The sequence below is a fragment of the Stenella coeruleoalba genome (genome assembly GCF_951394435.1).
Source record: "Stenella coeruleoalba genome assembly, chromosome: 14".
In the NCBI taxonomy this organism is placed as follows: Eukaryota; Metazoa; Chordata; class Mammalia; order Artiodactyla; family Delphinidae; genus Stenella; species Stenella coeruleoalba.
The window spans coordinates 3,152,784-3,171,538 of record NC_137160.1 but is presented as its reverse complement, the minus strand read 5'-3'; the positions used below and the strand labels follow the sequence as shown (position 1 = coordinate 3,171,538).

Genomic DNA, 18,755 nt, shown 5'->3' with positions numbered 1-18,755 from the left:
CTCAGTAAGGAGCTGCAGGATTTGTAAACACTTAAGCTTTTTCTCCTTAAACTGAACCTGCCTGCATTTTAGAGAAGCAAAACCTAACTGCTTTCTCAGTTAATGGGCGTTTTCTCAAACTAGTTCTTCAGTCTCTCAAGGGAAACTATACTAAATAAGCTAAGTAAGTGACAGGAGACCCTTCAAAATTAGAACCGAGAGTAAGACCATGATGCTCTCTTTAAGGAGTGATGTGCAGAAGAATAATCAACATGTTTTTTGTTTTAACACAAGGAGGCTCCTTTCCTAAGAACAGCTCATCCTGTCCTGCAATCAATCAGGATAATTCCTCCCCACGTCACGCTCTGAAAACACGGCTCCGCTAGGAAACAAACAGGAAATCTCACTTTTCTTCTTAGGAGGTAAACCTCTCACTCACCTTCAAGTCCCGACGTTCAGCACAGCTATTTGTTTGAAAGGATACCCACTGATGTTGGGTCAGTTTCACCCAGCACGTGTGCACCCTGCACTTCTCCACGTGTGCAGGACCGCATTCTCCAGATGCTTCAATCATAGATCATTTAGCGAATTATCCCTTGTAGCTCTGATTCCTGATGTCACAAGCACTTACGGAAAAGCCACGCCGAAAGAAACTTTCAAAAAGAGAATCTGCGTCGTGTTGAGTTACAAGGGTCCACAGTTTTCTCAGGGGCTCAGGTGCTTTCACCGGCTCCCCGCTCCGGGCCCACACCCTCACCCCAGGCACACAGACGCCAGAAGGAACCTCCTCCCGCCCCGCCCCCAAGGGCTCCACGTGCAAATCCCACGTCTGCTCCCTCCTTCTCTGACACCGAAAATGCAGTGATTTTCCCCAAATCCAGAAAGAAACCGTATGAGCTCTCCCTTTCCTATTTTGCATCGTAATATCTTTCATATTAAAATCACATTTAGTATTTTCCTTCGGGCTTCTAAACTTATAGCAGCGCCATCCAGGCTTCCCCGGTGAGCCTGCCGTGGCCACACGGAGTCACGTGCCCATCGCCACGCCAGGCACCGCGTGGGATCCTCCTGGGGGAGGAACGTCACCTGAGGTTTCCGTTCTTCAAACCCAGAGACTCCTTCGTACAAATTCAAATCAAACCATTTCATGACTTTCATCAAAGGACAATCCACACGATTACTGGAGAAAGAGGAAAAAGAGTGTCACCACCGCACATCTCCTTATCAGGAACCGCAGGCTCAACACACTTAAGTGTCTAGAATGTCTGTTTAGGTGGAAACACCGAAGCCACAAAGGCACGAGTCCACGCATGTCGGGGCACACAGGGTGCAGAGAAAGACCTACAGCTCCTCTCGTTAAAGACCACCCGAAAAACCAAAGATGGAAACAGGAACACCCCAAAGTCTACAAATGATCGCATTCTTGCTTTCCGCACTGAGATGGCTCCTCCCAGCAGGGAAAGGTCAGCTCTCTGCATCTCGGAAGCGCTCTGCCCAAAAATACCGTCCCAGGAGCAGCAAGCTGTGGAAATGTGGGCAAAAAAAAAATCTTACTCATATGCAAACTAACGTCCTTCAGCAACGCCTTCCCAGATAATAAAAGTGAAAGTCCTCATACGCTCTGCAGATCTGCTTACACAGCTGCCTCTCAGGGAAAACGTCTTGAAGAGTTTTGCTCTTGAATTGGTCCTAATAAAAAAGGAGGTGATAAAAGGGCTTCGCAATCAGGTGTTCATGCTCGGTTACTTTTCTATTTACCATCAAACTCCTTTTAACACGTTTCCAGCTAAGCCGGGAAAAGCGGTCCCACACCAAGGTCAAAGTAACAACTCGGTGCTTAGCCTGCCCTCAATCCCAGGTCTGCGAAACAGAAGTCCGACGGATTAAATAGGAAGGAATTCTAATTGAACCAAATTTGACTTGCCCTGAACGTGTTAAATGAAGTAATAAGCCCCCTCATCTAACGCTGGTGCTCTGGGGAAGAGACAGGACTCTCCCGGCCTCTCAGAGTCTGAAATGATCAACGGTTGGTATTACAGTATCAATAATTACCTTTTTAAGAAAAGTTTGCTATTGGTTTTCTTTAAGAAAGAAATAAACTGCTGCAAATGCACAGGGCCTTTCGTTTCCTAACCTTGACTGTCCGCCGATGCAGGCTGTCACACATCACCAACAAAGACCCGAGGACGTGCTTTCCTGGGCGACACTGTGCTTCCCTGCAGGTTGAGCCCCACCAGAAACACCGCACCCGGGGGGCTGCCTGTCCTGGACCTCGGCTCTCAGGGCATCTGCATACCTCATCCTGCCCGTCCGTGCTGATGAGGCAGAGCATCGGATCGGGAGTCTGACTGGGGTGTGCTACTGTCCTCACTGCATTCAAAAGACCTCTGCAGTGGGTGGCTGACAGCGAGCTTTAAAAACACCACTCGCAGACACCTTGTAACGTCTAGAATGAGGTATTTCTGCTGCATGAGCCACAAGCAGTGCATGCAAGTCGATCTTCTTAACCATAAATTAAACATACTATTGTATAAATGAAAAAAGGCAGGCGAGGATCCCTGGAAATAAAAGCTCCTGGTAATTTCCCTTTCTTTACATGATCACGTAACATGTTGGCATCTCCGGGCTCAGGAGCCGGAACTCAGACTACATCCCACAAGCTAGCGGCTGGCGTCCAGGAAGGGCTGCTGGGAGGCACCAGGGTCCCGGGGGTCCAGGAGTGCAGAGCCCCGCAGCAGGGTAGCTGATGGGGGGCCTGCAAGGCCGCTCCTGCACCCCAGACCTGGTCGTTTCACTCATGAAGAGGTTGAGACGTTTCCCTTCCTTTCTCCCCTTTTAAAGAAATTACTTAGTGGCCGTATGTTTTAAGACCTGAGATGTATCTTGGGCCCCTCAGGACGATGCAGCAGGGCCAGTGAGAAAGGATGATATCGTCTAAGCAGCATCAGCAATACAGAGAAGCAGCACGGGGTGTACGAACGACATTCGGTGGTGTATTCACTGCTGCCTCACCATCAGGGGATCGCCCAGAGGCCCCGGCCAGGACCAGGCTCTCTAGGTGCCCAGAGGCTCTTCATTATCTCACACCAGCTGGATGACTTGTCTTCAACGTTTGAGTTTTTAAAACTAAGCATGAACTTTTTTCTGACAGTTTTTCCTTGACTGAATATCTCAAAGTCACATGTGTTCAGAGACAACTCCCTGTTCCTGGACACAGCAGGTGAACAGGGAGAGGAAACATAAAAGATTTTACTCTTTGGCTATGATTCATTAGTCAAGGAAACTCAAAGAAGAAAGAGGCCGTTTAAAAACTCTATTTAGCGTCTCCCTTGGGCCAAGGGAGCCAGTCCACATCAAGGACGGCTCTGAGACTGTGATGCCCCGTGGCACCTGGGAGGAAAGTTCCAGATTCGGCTGAACACACGGTCAGAGGGGAGCATCTCAGGGCCGGCGCCCTGATGGCAGGCGCTTTGCACCCACATCTGTAGATCCATTAAGCAATAAAAGACAAAGGAAGCAGAGCCGGAAAGACCGTGAAGCATGAGTCGATTTTTGAAAGACTGACCCCTGACGTGCTGTGATGTTAAGCGTCCCCAGCTCTAACGGGGAGGAGGAGATCAGAGAAACCCAATCGGAGGCACAAACTACGAGACAGCGGACGGGTCCTCCTGGAAACTGCCAAGGCCAGGAGAAACGAAGGAGGACCAAGGAACCGTCACAACCGGAGAAAAGTGACCACCAGATGCGGCGGGGAACCCGGCTGGGGCAGAAGGCGGACACTCACGGAACTGTGAATCCCAACAGGGCCCGGAAGTCAGCCCCTAGTGACACACCACCGCAGTTCCTGCCCGCCTGACAAAAGCACTGATGTTGTCTAAGGTGTTGCATCAGGGGAAGCTGGCTGGAGGGGAGATGGGACGCTCTGAACTATTGTCGCAACCTTCTGCAAATCTAGAATTAGTCCAAAATTTAAAATAAAATTACACTGCCTTGCATGCTGTGCAGAAAACCATTTAATCACCCATGAAAATCAAAATAAAACATTTTAGTAGAGAGCATATGCTGTTACAAAGGCTGTCTCATTTAAATGAAATGTTGTCTATCTGCAAAAAAATAAATAACTGAAACAAATTAGAGAGAGAGTAAAGAGAAGGCCAGCGTGTGAGAGGCGGAAGACACAGGTCCCTCCAAACAAAGGAAGATGCGAGCACCCCTGGTGTGGTCCAGCCAACCACACGATGGACCCGCCTCCACGGAGCAACATGAGGGTCCCTGTGGCTTCTTTCCGAGATCTCCCTGCAGGCACCTGAACACCACCCCACGGAGGCTGCCACTCAGTGGACAGACAACAGCTAACATGTTTTGAGGGCTTGCCAGGTACCAGGCATGAGCTCAGCACATATGCCATCTCCCCTGTAATTATGGTCATTCTCCCCACTTTACAAATAAGGCAAGTAGGGCACAGAGAAGGCAAGCACATTGCTAACGTCACACAGCACGGAGGTGGCCAGGCAAGGGCTGGGCGGGCAGGGAAGCTGGGGGTCTCGCTCTGACTGGGGAGAGGCAGAGGGTGGAGCTCCACACTGGGATATTGCAGAGGACACCTTGGAAATAAAGACGGCAGAACAGAGAAGATGAAACGGAGAAGACAGATGTGGGTGGGAGGGCGAAGGCCCACGGAGGACCAGGCAGGGAGAGGCTTCCACAGCTGGGGGCACGTGACAAGCTTGAGCAGCGGGGAGGACCGCAGAGACCCGGTTCTGCCTATACTTTCCTGTGCTCACTGCACCCCGGATTCCAGCTTTAGAAGCGCAGAGGCTTTCTGGATTCAAAACAGACCCGGGCTTCCAACCGCTGCTTCTCGGACTTTCCCTGTCCCCTGTGACTCGTCTAAGCCTTGCTGAAAATTGCCGAGGTCCCTTGGGAGCGAATATTAATTCAAGCTCCTTCCATATTCTTTTTGTTTGTTTGCTGTTTTTTGCAGTACGCGGGCCTCTCACTGCTGTGGCCTCTCCTGTTGCAGAGCACAGGCTCTGGACGCGCAGGCTCAGCAGCCATGGCTCACGGGCCCAGCCGCTCCGCGGCACGTGGGATCCTCCCGGACCGGGGCACGAACCCGTGTCCCCTGCATCGGCAGGCGGACTTCCAACCACTGCGCCATCAGGGGAGCCCTCCTTCCATATCCTTGATGTGTGACACTGATTACATTAATTGCTATTAGGGTCCTGCTGAAAGACGGGCACAGTGCACGTTTGTGTGGCTGCCCCCCCCCCGCCCCCGCCGGGGCCCTGCTGCCTCTCAGCTGACTCAGGGACGGTGACATCACCCGGGGGACACTCCTGCCCTGCGGCTCCAGGGCGCAGCTGGCCCCCGCCCAGCCCAGACCACCCAGTCTCCTGCACGACGGCCACCGTCCACACGCGGACCCTCCCCCTCACACGGGCTTCACCCTAAGAGCCCCGGGCAGCGTGAGGAGGACCCGAAAGAGAACCCCGCCCGGTGACCTGCATGCTCAGGTGCTCGGCCCACGGGAGGGCGGAGGCGGGGCCGTGCATGCGGTCGGTTCCAGGGAAATCAAGACCGTGGCGGCAGGGATGGAGGAGGGGCTCCCGCAGACGCCCAGAAGGAGATGCTGCGGCAGAGCCAGAGGCTGCGGGAGACATTCGGGGTGAGCACCCCGAATCTGGGGACCGGAGTTGGCAAGGCGGCCCTGGCAGGGAAGCGGGCCCCAGGGGAGGGGACCATGGGGGAACAGGGGGCAAGTGGGCAAACAAGGCAAAGGTGATGAAGGCCCTCCCTGCCGGCAGGACCTGAGGTCAGACTCTCAGGGACACAGGAGGCTACCATGTGCTGCGGCCATGGGAGGAGGCCCAGGGAACCTGCAGAGCCCGGCCCGTGGGCCCTGCAGCGACACGCCAGTTGCGCAGACGGGGCAGGGCCCGAGGACTGGATTTCCAAGGAGAAACTAAAACAGAGGCCAGTTCAGGGCCTGCCGGAGGCTCAGACGTGAGGCCTTGGGGTCCGGGATGTAGAGTCCATGAGAAGCAACCTTGGGTCTCGGGGAGCGTCACCTGGAACCTGGGGCCGGGAGGAATGGAAGGACCGCTGGTCCCGCTTCTCTCGCCTCAGAGAACAAACAACTTCGGTGAAAGCAAACATCTCCCACCAGTCTCTCTGCCCAGGCCCACCCCTCTGAGCACCGGGGGCAGAAGTGACCCCTCTCCGCCAGGGACTGCAAGCTACAACTGGCTCAGAGAGCGTGCTGGCCAGGGGACGTGAAGCCAGGTCCTGGCCCTGGGGCTGGCTGTGATCTTCAGAAAGACACGACACGTCAAATCAATTTAGAGTCTGAGCCTCAAAAGTCTTTTGCAATCTGATGGGCAGCCTCGTTTTCAAAGCAGAAGTTTAGTAACTTCCTGCATCTGCAGACATGTTCAAACTGTAAGTACCTTCAATTCCTGATTTTTCTGTTACCAGAGAAATGCATTTCCCTGGATAAGGTAACCACATGCATCACAGACCCTCAGGGCAACTACAGAAAAGGAAGAACAGATGCAGGGCGGTCTGAGTGCTTCTGGCCACTGCCAGGTCATCTCTAGCTCCCTCTGTCCTGCCGGACAGCCTCTCCCCAAGAGGCACCATAGCCTCTTCCAGACCTGAGCTTGAGAACAAGGGGACACCTTGAGTAACCCTGGACGGCCGTACACGCAGCCCAGCCCGTGCCCATCTGCACATAGAGGCCTCAGCGCCACTTCCAGACATGCTGACAGGCAGCTGGAGGAGGTCTCCTGGTGCATATGTGACGACACTGAGACTTGCTCTCGTGGACCAGAAAGGTCGAGAAACGGGCCATCGATCTCCGCTTCCCACTTTCGCAGAAATGTGTTCATTTATCTGAAATTAGAGACGGCAGAATTAAGACTGGCGGCGTCCTTCAGCGTCTGGGACTGGGGACAGGCCCACGTCCACTCAATAAGAAAACCCACCACACTAGGTATTTGTGAGACAGAAACTCTCACTCGGGGGAATAAATGGAAACCTCGATCCACACTCCCCTGTTACCTACCCTGTTTAGACCTCAGCAGAGGGCCTGGGGTGTACAGATTGCATTCAGCAGTGCTTCACATTTTCTATGCTTCCTCAACCATGAAAGATCCTTTACCATCAGAGTATAGCACTGCCAAGGAGGAACACAGCGCTGAAAGAAAACGTCCAGGTCTCACGCCTCCAACCTCCCATATCGATTTTAGAGGCATTTAAAGTTCATTCCTGAACAGTTTTTCTTAAACGAAGTTATAGTCTTTCCACAGGTTTAGCTCCGTCTGCCTGAATAAATAGCTGATGTAGTCAAGTCAGGCTGTGCTGAAGTTCCCTTGCCCTGGAGAAAGCTTGTACCTTCTCCCTGCAAAATGTAAAATTAGTAAACTGTGCAGCACAGTGAGGTCACCGGCCCAAAACGACACCCAAACTTATTATTATTAGGGATTTGCTGTCCTGTTTTTATGTTACTAAGAAAGCTACACTCATTACCTCCTTCTAGTTGGAGGGCTCTTTAAAAATAAGTTTTAGTACAGGTCTATGAATGTGTGTATTATACAGAGCGGACAGTTGAAAGAAAGTACTCACGATTTCAGGTTACATATTTTCCCGTCCACACTGAAATAACCAAAAACCTAGTAATGGTTTCCACGACCGCATTCAGGGTCAAAGTGCTTTCTTTCAATGTAAAAAGAAATTAAATAAAATTACTGAGTTGGGCCAAGGGAGGAGATTCGCTTTTCAGATAAAAGGGATTTTGGTAACTTTAGTCTCCTGGCCAGAAACTTTAATATTTAAAGAAATACAATTTTAATGTTGGGACTAAACAGAGACTTCACTGTCTATTTTTATCTTCTTTTATTCTCAAGTCCTGGAATCTGAAAGGTTAAGTCACACTGTACCTAGAAACATCACGGTGTTGTCTTATGTTCCTTTCAACTAATATTCACTAATTTAAAAAACCAACGTAGGCACTAACTGTACATTTAAAAATCGTTACAATGGCAAATGTTACCTTATATATATTTTACCACAGTAAAAAGCCAAAACAATGTGGATTTGAAATGCTTAAAATCACTTAAAATGCTTGAATATTGTACTCGCTTAAAGATCATAAGACAAGACATAAGTGAATAATATTTACAGGCCTTATGAGGTCAATAATCCATTGTTAAAATTACTTAAAATACGTTGCTCTGGAAACAGTATTATCTCAAATGAGGATTAGACCTCTAGATGTCTGAGGTCATCACTAGAATCCACCAACTGCTTAAAAATTTTTTTCTAGACGAGGCAGCCAGGTTTCATGGGCTGAATCTGGGACAGCCTTAAACTCCCTGTTACACTTCATGCTCTCTGCTGAGTTGTCTGGGCCAAAAACTTACAGAAAAGAGTCCCTTTCTTCCCCCCCCCCCCATTTTAACTTAGCTCTGGAGCAAATGAGAAGTTTTCAGAATACAATTCTAATTCGAATATGGAAAGAAGGGCCCCGTAAAGGGTATATTTCTATCCAGCACAATATGCTTCCCACAGTGACTCTTTTTTGCACTCATGGCTTGAGAAATTCCAAGTTCAGGTTATTTTAGATGCGGCATTTAACTGACACTGTGCAGTGTTCTGATCCAAGGGGCCCTTTTATAAGTCAGCTTTGGAATGTCCCACTTCTTCCTGGGCTGGAAATTCCATACGAATCCTCTTCTGTGCTCTCTGGTTTATTCTGAGAATTTTAATCCACTTCATTTTTTGGTAACAAATATTTTACAACCATCCTCGGCCGAAAGCACTGAAGCTCTGACCTAATTCACATTAAGAACTTCTTCTCTGCGATTTTATGTAAATCCTACACACTGCAACGGCTTACCCTTCCCTTGACAGTGTTTCCATAAAGTTCAATAAACGTGATTTTTAAAATTCCTCCTATATTCCTTTCTCCTTCCCAAGTAATTTTCTTAAAAGTATTCTTGCAAGCTGATTAATTAAAAGACAACTTTCAGATGCCTTATTCTACCCACATCAAAGACATGACCTACAGTCTCCCTCACCAACCTGCTGGCCAGAAGAAATTAGAATCAGATAAAAACACTATTGCTATTAAGAACTTTTAAAGGATAATTCTACAAGCATGCGCAATGTATCATCAGTTCAGAGGTTATGACAGCCGTCAAACCCTCAACCTCCTGAACTCAGAAGGCAGGCGTGCTCTGCCACCAGCATCCTGGTGGGACAGGGGAGAAGGCTGGTCTGCATCCCCGCCGCCACCTGGCATGAGACAGAAGCAACCCCTCGCAGGGAGCTTTCCTGGGCCTCAGCCCCCTTCTCTGTACCGGGATGTGTGGCCTCTGCATCATTTCTCTGGCCCTTACTGTGCCCGTGTGTGGACTGAGTGCTTTGTCACCTGCCCACTTCTGTCGGGGGAGCAGGGAACACAAGTATCTCTAGGATCCGGGAGGCCCAGGCCACTGCTGTCGAAACATTCCCGCAGGAGCAGTCAGGCCTCTTCCCGAACATTTGATGGCCTCACAGATCGTATGATGTAACTGGACGGAGATCCTGGCCCAGCGCAGGAGACGCTGCCAGTCTTAGGAAGCTGGACCACACTGTCTGGGTGCAGCCTCTACCAGGGCCAGACCTGGAAGCCCGGGTCCCGCACTCACCACGTCTACACTGGGCCTCCCTCCATCTCCCACTGGCCCAATCCGTCACCACGTCTCCAGGACCACACCCTCCAATGCCCCTCTCGGGTCCCCCTTCTCCAGTCTCACAGCCACGGGTCTGGCCCCAAGCACCACCCTCCCTCTGCACTGCCCGGCACCGTCTTCCCTAAACAGCCCCCTCTTCAGTCCCCCCGCCGGCGAGCCCCCTGCTGAAGACCACTGAGGGGTCACCCAGAACCCATCACCTCACCGCTGGTGAGAGCCCTCAGGACGCCCACTACCCTGTGGACAGAGCCTAGCACCCTCAAGGTCACCCACAGCCCCTAACAACCTCTCAGACGTCACCTGCCGTGCTCACACACGTGCGCACGCGCGCGCACACACACACGAGCACCTCGAGGCTCCCTCCTTCCCCAGCACCCTCTCCTGCTCAGGAAGCTAACTCCAGCAAGGACTCCTGTCCTCCCCAGAACCATCCTTTCCCATCTACTTGGAAAGGGAATCCGGCCAAACAAAAGAACATTCAAAGAACTCACAGGCAAAAAAATAAAAACGAAAAATATCTGGTAATGATCACTAAACCCAATAAGCAAAGAAATAAGTATAAATAGAATCAAGTCTAAGTAACTGTGACACACATATGAACATGTCATTATTACATTTCTTGCAAGACAGCATATACAATGTAAACTAATAAATTAACAACAGACTAAAACAACATCCAAAAAAGGAATTACCATACCGTGTGGCGAGAGGGGAAGAGATAAAGAAAGGGAGGAAGGTAACAGAAGTACTCATTTCTTCACCCTTCCCAAAGAGGAAGTCGAATTATATTGTTACTGAAGTGGATACATTGAGAAACAGGGGTTTAGGCAAAAGTTATAAATATAACCACTAGTAAAACTGAAAACATTGGACTTTCTATCTACCTTCTGATTTCAAGGATTAAAGGAGAGGAAGCGTAATTCATACACCTAGAAACAGAGAACAAAGAAGAAAGCGTAAAACAAGGTAAAAGTTTTTTTAAAAATTAGGAAAGAACACCTAAGAAATCTGTTTCAGCAAAAAATATAAATGAATCTACTTATTCAGAAGACTCAATGAAAGGGTTAAAAACTAAATCCAACTCTATGCCCTGTGCAGAAGACACCCAAAATGAAGGAACTCAGAAAATTTGGACACACAGACAAAATATACCAGAAAAATGCAAACAAAAACAACAGTGAAGACAGAAATATCACGAAAAGTTTAATTCATGGTTCAAAAGGCATTCAATTGCACAAAAGTCATACTATAATGATTAAGGGTAAAAAAAAAAAAAAAGAAAAGAAATCACAAAGAATAAAATTGTCCTACACCTTTAAAGTCAAATAACAGAGAACAAAATACACAAAGCAAACACCCCAGTGAATACATGGAAAGATCAAAAGAGAGAAAATGGATCTGGGAGAATTAACAAATCTCTCTTAAACCTGGCAGATTAAAGAGGTAAAAACAATAGAAGCCTTGAATTAAAAAGTAGAGTTCAATCTAGTATGTAAGTATCAAACCCCACACCAGCCACTTTGCTAAAGTGACAATAGGAGGTAAGGTGGCTGCATGCTTACCACAAAGATGGGCTCTAACAGTTCCTTAAATCAGAAACAGCACAGATCTCCCAGGCTCCATACATAGTACTGTGATACCAAAAACTAACAAGCGAAAGCAAAAACAACGCTAACGAAAGTCCACCCATTTGGAAAATTTTAAACTCTCTGTAACAACTGCTGGGGCAGGACGAGATCACGGGGCAATTGCAAAATGCTCCTGAAACTCCTCTGTGTCAAAATTTATGGGACACACAGAAAGCTGAAAGTATAACCAGCTGCAGGATTTAAAAATAAAGAAAATACGTCAGTGAAATATTCAAATCAAAAAGTAACAAAGAAAAATTAAAATCCTTAAATTTGAATTTTAAAAGGTAACCACAAATCAGAAAAAAACAGCAAAACTGATAAATGAAGTCCATAACTGGCTCTTTGATAAGCCCAATGAAGGAGAAAAATGACAAGCTGGCCTAGTCAAAAGAAAAAAAGGCAGGGGCTGGGGAAAATTAGGTCTACTGACCACCAAAGGAAGGAAAATTAAAAGAATACAATGTTCTTCAAAACATTAACAAGTGTGATAATATTGAAAGAAATTACTAATTTTTTAATAAAATATAAATGCCCAAAATCTATCCAGGAATCAAGAGAAAAAGTAACCATTACAATAATCAGGTAAGAAATCAAAACAATTGTTACACACTCCTTCACCCACTCAAATGCAAAAAAAAAAAAAATCAGTTTCAGTCACACACCTTTTGCGAAACAACTCAGATGTAGGCGATTTGAATGTTTGGGGAGCAACAACAAAGCACAAAGCTACTGTCCTAATAAACAAAACGTTCCTACAAAGCAGCAAATCGTGAATAACTCAGTGGAAAAACCGACCGAGTAAGTGAACAGGTGGTTCACAAGAGAAATAATAGTCAACAAACGTTAAGAAACGCTAAATGTGGCTTTAAATTTTTAAAACACAATGCGGTGTTTTCCCTATCAAGTTGCCCAAGACTTAGACTGATAACACCAAGTGCTGACAAAGAGAAAGCCACAGGTCCCTGACTGCTGCCGGGGCTGTGAAATGGCATTTTGATATCCTGCTGGGAAATGCGTCCACATCCATCCATGAAAATGCCCCTTCCTGCCAAAAATTCCGTGTCAGGGAACTAAGCCCAAAGAAACATTCTCACACGCGCACAAAACTGTGTATCACAGAGGTATACTGCACACTAGGAAATGGGTAGCAACACAAAGTCCCCCACGGGGACAAACACAGCTCAGCTTCCCCGGGGCGACATCCACCTGGCGGGAGCTGGCCCGCTCCCACTGGCCGATGCTCACCCCAAATTCCCTTCTGATGGGTCAGAGTGGACCACACTGGGTACTGGGCATTTGGAAACCACAGACGGGGTGTGCAAACATCTGTACTCCACCCATCCCTTAAAGAGTAAGTTGTGAGGTTATGTTAAAAAAAAATAAGTTGCAGGGACTTCCCTGGCGGTCCAGTGGTTAGGACGCTGTGCTTCCACTGCAGGGGGCACACGTTCAATCCCTAGTCGGGGCACTAAGATCCCGCATGCCGTGCAGCGTGGGCAAAAATAATAAATAAAGATTACAAAATAAAACACTTTTTAAAAAAGGACTAATTTGGGAAAATGATTTTTTTTAAGTTGCAGGAAAACTCACATAACATGGTCAGATTTTAATTTTTAAGTTAAAGTTTATATATGTATATTAAAAATCTACATATATTGATTAAGCTATTATTGGATTTAAACGCCTAATACAGCAACTGGCATCTAGGAGGCATTCAACAAATCGTAGCCTGCATAAAATAAAATTACATTCATGTTGTGAAATCTCTCACACGTTCTTTTTTCTCAAAATGCAATTTCCTCTTTGGATGGTAAATATCTTGCCGGCAAAGATGATGGAGTCTTTGCAGTCTACGAACTTTGCATTTTGTATACTTATCTGAAAAGGAATAGTTTAACTTAGGCAAGTGGAACGCTACCCTAAGTATTTGGCTATAACTCAATTCCTCAACTATGTGGTTGAAAATCAATTAACGTGTTATCTGCCGTGAATTCCACACAACCCACCCCTAACGGAAAAGTGCTGTGTCTTCGTAGCATTTTGTGAACTTCTACATAATTTATTTCTGAAAATCTCTGTCTTCAAAGTGAAGTACTGTGTGTCTTTACCCCCTTATGCAAGAGAAATACAGTATAGGACCTCGGGTCCCAGCTGTCCACATTTAATTCTGGTTCAATAATTTAAATGTATAGCTTCATATTAATTCCCTGGAATAATGACATTCAGATCAACTCCCTTCCAGCAAATGGGATGGTACACAAGAAACAAAGTTAAGGGGTAACGGGAAAGGAACCCCACTTGTGCTCAGCTGCTACAATTCCTCTCAGTTAAAAATAGGACAGGGCTTCCCTGGTGGCGCAGTGGTGAAGAATCCTCCTGCCAATGCAGGGGACACGGGTTCGAGCCCTGGTCCGGGAAGATCCCACATGCCACGGAGCAACTACACCTACTAAACCCACGAGCCACAGCTACTGAGCCCGAGAACCACAACTACTGAAGCCCGTGTGCCTAGAGCCTGTGCTCCGCAACAAGAGAAACCACCTCAATGAGAAGCCCACGCACCTCAACGAAGAGTAGCCCCCGCTCGCCGCAGGTAGAGAAAGCCCTCACGCAGCAACCAAGACCCAACACAGCCAAAAATAAATAAATAAATTTATTAAAAAAAAATAAGACAGAGCTCATATTCGTAGTTCCAACTTCAGACATCTTAAAGTGAATTAAACAAAGTGACTTGCAAGTGAACAGGAAAGAAATTCTGCCCTGAGTGATTCAATGTAAGCCTGCAGTCCTGTGTCTGTTTTCCACTGACCTCCAAACCCAGCCATGGTTTGTCTAAGAAAGGGATGCTTTAATCAGAGCACTTGCATTTATTGTCATACTGAAGTCCATCTGACTAGCAGATCCCCAGGCAGATGAATACCCATAAATGTCACGTGCCTGGGTAGAAACTGCCTAAGCTCTTGAGTGCCCCAGCTGTACGGCCAACTTGGGGTGACTGGCTCTGGGGCCTTCAATCATTCCCTAGATAAGAGCCAACTTATGAAATCCAACTCGAGATGCATGTGAATTTAGAAAACTCTGCGAAGAATGTCAGGCCCACACACTAAAGAACGGTGACCCTAAGAAGTTCTCACTTCTCCTTGGAGTGGAAGCATCCCTTTGCCTAAACGTGCACACGTCTCCAAAGCACTGTTCTGTTGGGCCAGTGAAACAGAAAAAGAGAAACAGTGCTTTTTATCAGAGCTGAACAATGTCGATCTGGACTTTGTTATCCTACCTGAACGCTAGTCGATCTTCTTTTTTTTTTTTAAGTCCGGTAAGTTTCCTGAACACTGATACTACGAGTCCACAAGCAAGAGAGTAAACAGAATTCTAGCCTGTCTCGACACCATTTAACTATCCAAAGAAGCATTTCAGTGATGGATAGGGCAAGATATGGAACGTGACCTTCACTCTAAATAAAAAACTTGCTGACCTGAACCTGGATTTACAGGCAGGAATAGCAGGTAAACCGCAGCATCGTGGCAAAGAACAGGGCCAGCCCCAGTATGAGGAAGCAACTCCACCAGGTCTCACCCTCAAAACGTGACAAAACTTAATAACCACACGGAACAGCAGTCTTGAGACACATGGGGATACAGACTAGCTTTGCGCCGTCTTCTAAAACGGCAGGCTTTTGTGCCTACCTGTGGCAGGTAATAAATATCCCAACACAATGTGACTCCCTTGCAATTTTATACCTAGAAATCCCCTTCCAGCTGGCTGGCAAACCATCCCCAAGCGTACTCTGCAACACTCACAAAATGGCCCACTGTAAAGTCCTCCAGGGCAGGACCTAACAGCACATGAATAATATACAAATCATAGTCAAAAATACTGCTGACATGAAGGAACACAAATTCATGACACTGTATTTAACCCTCAGCTCCTTGAAAGAAGCATCTTTTTTTTTTTTTTTTTTTTTTTGCGGTACGCGGGCCTCTCACTGTTGCAGCCTCTCCCATTGCGGAGCACAGGCTCCGGACGCGCAGGCTCAGCGGCCATGGCTCACGGGCACAGCCGCTCCGCGGCATGTGGGATCTTCCCGGACTGGGGCACGAACCCGTGTCCCCTGCATCGGCAGGTGGACTCTCAACCACTGCGCCACCAGGGAAGCCCAGAAGCATCTTTTAAAGGAGATCATTTGCTTTGAGTTACTTACTTTATTCTTCCCTCTGAGAAACACCTTTTCTGAACATTATTGTTACCCATTTGGGGGGGAAAGAATCTTCATTTTTCTTATTATTAATAGTATTACATGGAAATGACCTACTTTAAAAAGACTGATGAAACACGCTGGTTCCAGATCCATTTTGAGGAAAAGAAGTTTGGCCTTTCCATCCACACGGCCCTCCTAAGTGAAAACCCCCTACGTCAGCACTTTCACGAGCTTTGATACAGAGCTCAAAGTGTACTGAGCTCTCATCCAACAACTGTATTTCACATCCCCAGGACCTGGGAGCAGAAATGAGATCGGCACGAGTTCATCCATGAAGAATGCAGGGAGAGGCCCTGCAAAAGCATAATCTCAGGAAAATATTCTGTTCCTCCAACAAAGAGCATTTTGTTGGTGTCCTACCATCATTGCAACAACGATGTACAAAATAATCAATGAACTCTGCCCAGGGTTTTCACTCCAGATACACTTTAAGCCCCCAAGCGAAGTTAACAGTTTCTCTATTTTATAAAGTTGCTCTTTATATTGTGAGGCTAACAAAGCAAAAAGGTGGCAAATGAGGATAAAACAGGTTTAAGGTTTAATATGCTCCATATAAGGTACATCGATCTAATTGAATGAGACCACAATTCTCACCTCCTTTGTAACATAAACAGGTGATTTTTTTTTTAATGTGCAAAAAGTAGGAAGAACCAAATGCTTTTTTATGCTGGATGTAAAGTTTATACGTTTACATATTACCACTAGATGTGACAGAGAATACACTGGAACCATCCTTCTGTGTTCTGAAATTCTCGGGTAAGTGACCTTCATCTGTAATTTAGTCTGCTTTCCGCTCCCTTTCTTTTGGGTACAAGGCACATCGTCCTTTAACTGGCCCTCGGAGGAGGCCAGCATCTCACCCCATTTCACAGATGAACAAGTAAAGGCATACCGGCTCCAGAACCGGCCAAAAGGCACCACGACTGGATGTTGGATTGGAAGCCAGAGGCTGCCTCTTACTACAATTCCTTCCCACACACCTGCAAGCCGGGATTAACACTTCTGAGTTTCTGGATGCTACAGCAGAGGCGGGGCTCGGCAGCAGGGAACAGGGAGACAGGAAGGCTCCTGATTCCCAGCGTGCTGGGCCCATTTACCAGGGACTCGCCAAGGGACAGACACAATGCGGCGTCAGGCCCCAGCCTCCCTTCAGCGCCCAGCGCCCCCCGACCCCGGCTCCTGGCTTGAGAGTGGTAAAAAAGAACTTTTTCTCCCTTAATTAAGCTGCTCGGATTCGACTGAGATACTTCCAAAGTATCGTTATCTCCCCTTAGAGTCCTTGTCTACAAACAGCTGAACTGGAGGAGCGGAGGTTCCTCACGGACCTCAGCGCCAGGCCCTGGCTGACGGCAGGGGCGCCTGCACGGGCAGCACCTCCAGCCCCGCAGCCGCGCCATCTCCACGGGGGCTGAAGGGGCGAGTCCACATCGGGCTGAGCCCTAGTGTAAGATCCACGCCAGATGTCCGAAGCTTAGTGTGAAATAAAGAGCGAAGACTAACTCAGCAGTAACTTTTATGTCATCTACGTGTTCAAGGAACATTTTGGACCTACTGGGTTAAATAAAACACATGACTCATTTTACCCACTTCTTTAACCATTTTCCATGGGGTAACTGGAAAATTGCAAACGACAGCAGCGTTCTATTTACCAGGCAGCACTATCTTCACGTGCTGGTCAGCCTACGGCGGCCCCAAGGCCAAAGCCAGCCCGCCCGCCACCTGTTTTGTGTGGCTGGTGAGCTGAGGATGGTTTTTACATTCTTAAGTAGCTGGAAAAAAATCCAAGGGAGAACAGTATTTTGCGACACATGAAATGACATGAAATTCAAGTTTCGGTGTCCACAAAGGAAGCCTATTTCCTCACTGACGTGTTGTCTGTGGCTGCTACAACTGCTATAACTGCTACAAGGCAGAGTGAATTAGCTCTAACAAGAAGTTCTGGCCCACAGAGCCCAAAATATTTATTATCTGGCCCTTTACAAAAAAAAGGCTGCCAGTGGGGAGGGATAAATTGGGAGATTGGGACTGACATATACACACTACCATGTAGAAAATAGATAACTAATAAGAACCTGCTGTACAGCACAGGGAACTCTACTCAATACTCTGTAGTGGTCTATACGGGAAAAGAAGCTAAAAAAAGAAAAAAGAGTGGATATATATATATATGTATAACTGATTCACTCTGCTATACACCTGAAACTAACACAACATTGTACATCAACTATACTCTAATAAAAATTTTAAAAAAGAAAGAAAGGAAGGGAGGGAGGGAGGGAGGAAAGGAGGGAGGAAGAAAAAGGCTGCCGACACCTGCCCTAGAGATTTGCAAATACAGACCCCTGTTTCCCAAGCTCAGGCCCCTCTGGGCTCTGGTGCAGGCTCGCTAAGCCGACCAGGAGAGAAGGCAGCTGAGGTGGGCCAAGCCCCGCTAGCTGGCTGGACTGCTGGATGCTGATGCAGGAGTTTCCCTGCTTCAAATCCGCAGACCACCCTCTTCCTTTTTTTTAAATTTTTTATTTTTGCGGTACGCGGGCCTCTCACTGCTGCGGCCTCTCCCGTTGTGGAGCACAGGCTCCAGACGCGCAGGCTCAGCGGCCATGGCTCACGGGCCCAGCCGCTCCGCGGCATGTGGGATCTTCCCGGACCGGGGCACGAACCCGTGTCCCCTGCATCGGCAGGCGGACTCTCAACCACTGCGCCACCAGGGAAGCCCCACTCTCTTTCTTGATGGATTGATTACTCGAAGCCTCCGCTCACCTTCACAGCAGACATGGCCATGTGCTGAGCGGGGGCCCACACGCTCAGGTGGCCGGCCCCAGCTCAGGGCACCCTTGACACTGGCTCCCAGCTCCTCCTGGGGATCCATCAGTAACCCCGGCCGCCTAGAAAGGGGGAGGGGCTGGGAAGAGGAACACTGGCCTTCCACGACATGATCTCCACAGTGACACAACTCCGGAGGGCGCAGATCAAGACTCAAAGTCTCTAGGCTTCAACAGCATGAGGAAGGTCAAACTCAAGGTGACTGCCCAGAAGATGCTCTGCTCAGATAACCCCAGTTCCTTACCCGCGAGAGTCTCAGTGGTTAAGGAAGTGGGGGGAAGGGGACCAGAATGACTTCCTAACTGTTATGAACACTAAACAAAATAC

The 18,755-nt window shown here is 47.9% G+C and overlaps 1 protein-coding gene across 8 annotated transcripts in view; it reads right to left on the bottom strand.

The window, feature by feature from the left end:
• ZNF516 (zinc finger protein 516) overlaps window positions 1–18,755 on the bottom strand; it is a 110,233-nt gene that overhangs the window by 78,499 nt on the left and 12,979 nt on the right. Inside the window, exon 1 of one of the 8 annotated variants that reach the window (XM_079942724.1) lies at window positions 419–733. The exons of the other annotated variants lie outside the window; for them this stretch is intronic. The gene's annotated coding sequence lies outside the window, so the exon portion shown is untranslated. Of the gene's footprint in view, window positions 1–418; window positions 734–18,755 lie in introns of those variants that run through there. 8 annotated transcript variants of the gene reach the window in all.